The sequence below is a fragment of the Lepus europaeus genome, chromosome 9, assembly GCF_033115175.1.
Source record: "Lepus europaeus isolate LE1 chromosome 9, mLepTim1.pri, whole genome shotgun sequence".
Taxonomy (NCBI): Eukaryota; Metazoa; Chordata; class Mammalia; order Lagomorpha; family Leporidae; genus Lepus; species Lepus europaeus.
In genome coordinates, this window is record NC_084835.1 from 34,918,910 (window position 1) to 34,927,049 (window position 8,140).

The 8,140-nt window shown below is 40.0% G+C and overlaps 1 pseudogene; it reads right to left on the reverse strand.

Annotated features, from left to right (window-relative positions):
• Nucleotides 1-3,609: 3,609 nt before the first annotated feature.
• On the reverse strand, nucleotides 3,610-4,686 carry LOC133766509 (activating signal cointegrator 1 complex subunit 1-like; annotated as a pseudogene).
• Nucleotides 4,687-8,140: the final 3,454 nt, after the last annotated feature.

The following is an 8,140-nucleotide window of genomic DNA, read 5'->3' on the forward strand; positions in this document are numbered from 1 at the left end:
CAACCATTAGTAAGTGATGTTACTGTTAGCCTCCATTGCACAAGAGAAGAGGGGCCATCACTGTGGCACAGCAGGTAAAGCCTTGGCCCACAATTCGGGCATCCCATATGGGCACTGCTTGAGGCCCAGCTGCTCCACTTTCAATCTAGCTCTCTGCTATGTCCTGGAAAAGCAGTAGAAGATGGCCCAACTCTTTGGGCTCCTGCACCCACATGGGAGACCTGGAGGAAGCTCCTGGCTCATGGCTTCAGATCAGCCCAACTGCGACTGTTGCGGCTATCTGGGGCTTGAACCAGCAGATGGAAGACCTCCCTCTCTCCCTCTCTCTTTCTCTCTGCCTCTTCTTTTCTCTGTGTATAACTCTGACTTTCAAATAAAATAAAAAAATTTTAAAAAAATAAACCTAATTGCACACCCAAGAAACTTTAAACACATATTTTCAGCCATGGGTCAATTTAGTTTTGATGGGAGTAGGGTCAGGATAGGGGGTTGTAAGTTCTTTTCAAGAAAAATGATTATATATTTGGTTTTTCAGAACAGGGTAGTTCAGTGTGCAGAGCAATCTGCAAGCCAAAATTCCAGGTATATTGTGACACTGAAGGAAAAAAAGTTACAGTTAGATTTTTCACTTAGTTATATAATTAGATATAAAAAGAACAAAGCATTAAGATATGGCCCTAGGTTCAAAAATACTCCAGCTTCTGTTTAATTAGCCAATTATAACAAATTATCCACTAACCTGTAAAAGAATTAACCTCAGGGAGTACATTTCTAAGATGACCTTTGGAATCCTACTCTGTGAAAATCTTTATTTTATCTACCAGGATACAAATGAATAATCTAGTGAAAATCACTTTAAATTTTGCACATGCAAATTGTATGATTAAACTGGTCAATAATAACTAAATGACACCAAAGCTTTTCTCAAATACATGCAAATATCCCATACTACTTAAATACCCACTCAACCAATCAACCAATCTGTCTTTGTATTTGCAAAGCACTTCAAAGTTTCCAAAGTATTTTCCCATAGTATATTTTCATTTGACACCCACTAACCTACATTATTTCTTAAAGTTAAAACACACACACACACACAAAAATTATTACAAATTTCACCAATACAATTTTGAGTAAAAGATGCCACATTCAAAGGAGGTCATTCTGTATGATTATATTTATCACATAAAATTGAAAAACAGCAAAACCAGTCTGTGATGTTACAGGGATGATGACGGCAGCCTGAGTCACAGCAAGTTTTTAACAAGAAGATGGCACGAGGGTCATACACTGTATCTTATTCTCAGTGCTGGTACTGCAGCATGATTACTTTGGAAATATTCATCCAGGCAAATACTTGGCCAGCACTGTGTCATAGGGGGTAAAGCTGCTGCCTGCAATGCCAGCATCCCATATGGGCGCCAGTTCAAGTCCCAGCTGCTCCACTTGCAATCCGGCCTGGAAAAGCAGTGGAAAATGGTCCAAGTCCTTGGACCCCTGCACCCACATGGGAGACCCAGAGGAAGCTCCTGGCTCCTGGCTTTGGATTGGCACAGCTCTGGCCATTGCAGCCAATTGGGGAGTGTACCAGCAGATGGAAGACCTCTCTCTCCCTCCTCTCTCTCTCTCTCCCTCCTCTCTCTCTCTCCCTCTTTCTCTGTGCCCCTCCTTCTCTCTGTGTGTAACTCTTTCAAATAAATAAATAAATCTTTTAAAAAAAAAAAAAAGACAAATGCTGGGTATCTGCAAGCATACAAATCCTGTAAGTATGTTAAATATAGTTTTCAAAAAGCTCATGGAAAATGGAATTAAAAGGTAAGTTTTATTTTAGTACCAAATTATTGAAACACGTGAATGATTTTTGAAAATTTGCATTTTAAGAACTTTTTGAAGATCCTTTGTTTGCAAGAATTTAAAAAATTTTGTGCCAAAATAAACTTCTAATTCTATTTTTCCATGAACTTTTTTAAATCCGCCCAATGCTTGTACAAAACATCGAGAAAAAACATTTCCTCCCTTCAGATGTCTGTTAGCTGGAGCAAACAAAATACACACCAGGAAAGAGGATGGGTGATCTGAAAATACTTAGAAGTCTGACTCTGCAAACTACTGAGCTGCTGAGAGTCTTATTAGTACCTGTTACCATTCCTTTGTCTCACAGCATTGAGCAATTTATATAGCCATTCACTGTATTAATTCCTGTAATGAAAATGTGAGGTTTATAGTCAATCATAATTGTGCCCTACAAATTCCAGAAAACATTTGCTAGAATGTGGGCCTCTGATGGCTCAGTAAATGACAGAGCAATGTGGTAAATGTTCATAACAACAGCTCATTAACAATTGCATTTAAGATGTAAACACTTGATACATTATAAGAAACAGCACTACAGATTAGGTTCATTTAGCTTTACAGGAAGTCAGAAGACAGTGCGTTAAAGAGATCTTCTTTTCCTCCTTCTCAACAATCAATACATTAAATAGTAGGTTAAAACCTAATCTTGTTTTCAATTTCCATAAGTAAGAAATGTGAAGACAATGGGAGTTCAACCTCATTTTCTCTTTCCCAGTCAGTTTCTAGCATTTATTCATTTATTATTTATTTGAAAGGTAGACACACACACACATATATACATATATGTGTGTATATATATATATAGAGAGAGAGAGAGAGAGAGACAGAGAGACAGAGAGAGAATCTTCCATCCACTGGTTCACTCACCAAATGACTGCAACAACAGGGGCTGGGCCAGGCAGAAGCCAGAAGCCAGGAGGTTTCTTCAGTCCCCCAGGTGGGTGCAGGGGACCAAGCACCCAGGCCATCCTCCACTGCCTTCTCAAGAGCACCAGCAGGGACCTGGATTAGAAGTGGAGCACCCGGGGCCGGCACCGTGGCTTAACAGGTTAATCCTCTGCCTTGCGCCGCCGGCACACCGGTTCTAGACCCGGTTGGGGCACCGGATTCTATCCCGGTTGCCCCTCTTCCAGGCCAGCTCTCTGCTATGGCCCAGGAAGGCAGTGGAGGATGGCCCATGTTCTTGGGCCCTGCACCTGCATGGGAGACCAGGAGAAGCACCTGGCTCCTGGCTTTGGATCGGCGCGGTGCGCCGGCCGCAGTGGCCATTGGAGGGTGAACCAACAGCAAAAAGGAAGACCTTTCTCTCTGTCTCTCTCTCTCACTATCCACTCTACCTGTAAAAAAAAAAAAAAAAAAAAAAAAAAAGAAGTGGAGCACCCAGGACTCAAACTGTTGCCCACATGGACACCGGCAGAGGCTTAGACTTCCATGCCACAGGGTCAGCCCCTCTAGCATTTTTTTAAAAGACAGGAAATTTTATGTGTATTTTACCACACACAAAAAAATAATAACCTGAAGAAAAAAGTAGAACAAGCCAAGAGGTATAGACACCAAGTTGTCCCTGTGCCACTACCATCCTGGCTGATGCTCTGATGACGGTGGATAACTTGAGAGGCACCAGTGAGTCCACAGGAACCACCCAGGAAAGTCACCATACAAATGTTCACATCCCTCCCTGGCAGTTAACATGAAGACACTTTTCTTCAGCACCTCGTGAGGATGTTCGAGTTCCAGTGCTTCCCGGGATCTATCTCAAGAAAAGTCAACCTGTCCACCACAGGCAGTGTTTCCAAAGCTGTCTATTGTGATCCTCTGAGAGAACTGAATGGAACTAAGCTTCAAGGAACCAAAACAGAAAATTTCAAAACAACTTTAAAATGTTTCCACCATCAAGTGATTCTTTCTTTGAAGAAATATTTGCCATCTGCCATGTAGAGATTGTCCCTGCCTCCAGCATTTGGATCTTTCATGCAGAGCGTATGCATGACTGTGGCATGTAGTTTCGCACTATTCCACCTTTCACTATGAGCTCAGATGCATGGAAATGTCCCAGTACTCAATCAACTAACTCCTGCAGCGTGTAAGTGCCATCTCTCATATGGACTTTGGCATAAAGAACTTCCACCATGCCAGGATCATCATTCATATATTCTATCCCTACCATCTCAACTTCCATGGGTTTGGCCCCAGAAATGTCATTAATAAATTCCTCTTTGCACTTCTGTAGCATTTCACATGTCTATTAGATCTCTTCCTCATTCTGCAGTACTAACACCCCAATTGTTAAATGAAGCTTTTTGGGATTCTGGAAAAAGGTGCTATCCATGATCCATGGAGCATTTCTCTAGAACTGCCTTCTGGAACTTCAGAAATCCTTCCTGAATCTCAGCTTCATTGAGGAAAACAGCAAGGAAGTGTGTGAAGGGCTGCTTTTTTCTAAAAGTGTCCAAAAAAAACATCAATCCAAGGTCAAGCTGATATTATCCTATTTTGATACTGGCTGGTGATTACTATTTCTCTGTCTTGTCCAGGCTTAGGAATGCTGATAGAAGTCTCCAACTCTATTTTCTTCCTTGTGCCCCCTTTTTCCAACTATGTGCTTGTAGAGCAGGCTGAGAGCCCTCATAGTGGAACAGAAACCTTGTGCAGTCTGCTCCACATTGTAGGCATCACAGGGCTCATCAGTATACTCCATGGGGCCTTGCTAAAAGTCCTCATCTTCTTCATGTTGATAGGTCTTTTCTTGGATGGGGTTTTTCCTAGAATTCCGCCCCCCTCAGTTCTTACAAGCTGTGAGCACAGAACTTCCGTGACACTGTCTCCAAATAACATTCTGGTGAAGTCCTGCAGGGAGTAGGGAAATGGAGAAGGTGGGAGGCGAAACAGGAGGCTGCCACAGTGTGAGTGTCAAAGGACCAGTTTCTAGCGTTTAGGGAACATCACCTTGAATTGTGTTTGTAAGCCTTCCAAGACTTAATACCAGGGTTACAGCTACCTATGAAATAAGTATTATTTCAAGAAATAAGTTGAGGGGTAGGTGATTATCTTAGCAGCTAGTTAAGATGCCCATATCAAAATGCCTAGATTCAATTTCCAGCTCCAGCTCCAGCTCCCAATTCCAGCGTCTGCCAGTGCAGACCCAGAAGGCTGCAGGTAATATCACAGGTAGTTGGGCCTTGCCACACACACGGGAGACGTAGACTGAGTTCCTGGCTCCAGCCTAGCACAGCCCTGACTCTTGCAGGCCTGTAAGGAATGAAACAATGGACAGAGTATGCACTATCCCCTCTTCCTCACTTCTGCCTCTCAAATAAACAAAAGCAAAAAGAAAAACAAGAAAAAAACTGATTTGGTCACAAAAAGTACTAAACAACATATTAGCTGATTTAATATACCTGATTTTATTTAACAGACCCAAGAACTCTGGGGCAGTGATCTCATAAATGATGTTAACACTTATGTGCCAGCAAAAAACAGACTTACAGAGTGTGGCTTCACTTGTCAATCATAATGCAGAATGGGAGACAATGGAGTCACCATTTTAGGACTGAATTCCTTTAAGTTACCAATCTGATACTTTTACAAGATAAAGACATTTGAATAAACTTTATTACCACCTTTTTTTCTTTCCAAGAAAAAAGAAAAATGAGGAATTCAGTGGTATGGGTTCATTTCCCCCATTTATACCAAATATAAGAAAGGTAAATATTCTTATAATAATATTCTTAGCTTGACAAATCATCTATTTGGGACAGAGCAGCCTATATTATCCGAAAGCAATTAACTGTTTTTTGTCAACACACAGAATTTAGTCCCTAACTAAATAAAATTCCAATGAAGTAATGACCAAGAATTGCAATAATAGTAATATAATTTGCTTTTCTTATTTTTCTGTCTCGCTTATCAACAGAGGCCATAGCAAGTAAATAAATAAATATTGTGGTAGTGTCAATGTTTTTCTCTACTAGAAGGATGGAAAATTACTTTGTGCATTAATAACCACTCCACTGCATTTAGGAAAAGATGCAGGCCTTTTAGGAATGGGTATTCCTTCAGACACTTGCAGAAAATACCCACCCAACCAAACCAAACACATGACGGGGAATGGGGGAAAAAAATACCCAGAATCACAGGGCTGAAGGGAGCCCAGCAAGTCACCTGTCTCACCAGGTACAGATTACCCGCAAATTTCATTTCATTCCACCTTCACAGACTTTTTTATTCCTTGTGTTCCCTCTCCTGGCTGTACTCAAAGACCAAATACCTCTACCAAGCTAACAAGCCCTGGAATCCTGCCATGTCAAGTCCACCTGAAATTACACTCGCTTGTTCTCATTCTGAGCCTAATTACTATTCCTTGTTATGACAATCGTTCCTGTCCCTTAGAAAAAATGGGTCATGAATAGACTGCAGGGCTATTTTGGGGCACATGAAATAAATATACTATTGATTCTATTGCATTTCTGTTCTGTAAGTGTATGGTTAGATCGTCACTACTATTAATTCTGGCTGCTGTAGATCCAGGTCTATTTTGCCTATTCTAACTACCATTAGTCCATGCTCACATAAGCATTTAATGAAGAAGAACCCTGTGGTGGCATGCCTCACAGTTACACAAAATTGGGTGTTATGAAAGAGGAATTGCTTTCTCTACAGCACAACCATTAACTGAACGGGAAAAGCCTGGGTACCATGAATCATCTGCAACATGGGAGAATCAAATCCTGATGGGTGAAGTTGAATTCAAGGGTTTTCTCCTCACCATGATCAATCAAATTATCTTCCTAAGAAGCAAACATGGTATTCTACAGTTAGAGTTTGAAAAGTACAAATAACCACATCAAAAGATACAATCATTCCAAACTGTCAGTTATTCACATACCCCTTGCATGATCTCTGTATCTGTGACCAGTGTTCTATCATTAAAACAATATTTTTCTTTAAATCAATTCAACTTTTCCAAACTAAATTTTGAAGTAAATTCCTTATCACCACTATAATATCCAATGTCATCTGTTTATACATTATATATAGCCAATATTACTAGCCATAAATAGAAGAAAACTGGACAAATTGGAAGCAACTAATGAAAAATGTATTTGATCATCTCTTTTCATGTACAACATAAAATACTAAAGTAAGCTGATGTTTTAAATTCATACTAAGACTTAAATCAATATGCATACATGTATTAAAAATTATGTTATTCCATAAATATGGACAGTTACTGTGTGTTAATATAGACACATACACATGAGCATAACTTAAAAATTTTGTAAAAAATGAAATTAGAACATAATGCTCATTTCCTTCACTTTATTAAGCAGTCTCATATATATAAGAAGTCATATATATACATATATATGTATATGTATATGTGTGTGCGCATGTATATATATATATATATAAATATAAATATAAGACTTCTCAATACCCCTCCATCTTGTCCCCTTAATGTGATTAACTGGAGGAGGGACACCAAAAGATACAGTCAGGCCACTGACATCTGAATAAGGACATGTTAAGGCTGGGTGCTGGGGGTGAGGAGAGTCAGATGTCACAAACCATGAGAAGTAAGGGTATAAAAGGGCAGGCTGTGACCCATTTGATGATTATTTTTATCTGGGGCTGTCCCTAAATGTTTGTCACAAAGGAAGCATTCTGTGCAGTTCGAAGGTCCTTCCTCTGCTTCTATGAACCATTTCTTTTAGACATATACATCTGAGCTCACAAATTACCCATCACAAAGAAATCACGTCACTAAGAGGTCTCTTCATTGTGGCTGACAGTGCAGAACAAATGGCAGTCCCTGTGCTGAGATCAGATTTCTGTAATACTAACTGAGGTTCCCAACGGGAGGAGATACGTTACCTAGAGGTTACCCCAAGAACTTATGGAGCAAGATCCTGAATTCTGATACTTTTTGTCATATTTGCCACAGTGTACCATATGTTCTAGTTCTCTGAGTATCCTCTTCAGTTTCTCAATTCTTTCATCATCTTTCTGTTGCTCAAAACACCTAGCTCTCAGCATCATGGGTAACCAAGGTATTAAAAAAGCAAGTGAATGCATCTGAATGAATTATGAATGAAAGAAAACAGATCAGCTTTGCACCAAGGATCATCTGCATGCCTACAGCATTGTCCCAAAATGTCCCAGTAATATCCAAGGTTATCAAAGAATACAGAACAAATCCATTGGTGTTCTTCTGTGCTTTCTGAGAAATGATAGGTTCTTCTCTCCTTGCACTGTTTTGACAAAATCTTGATTTACTCTCCTACTG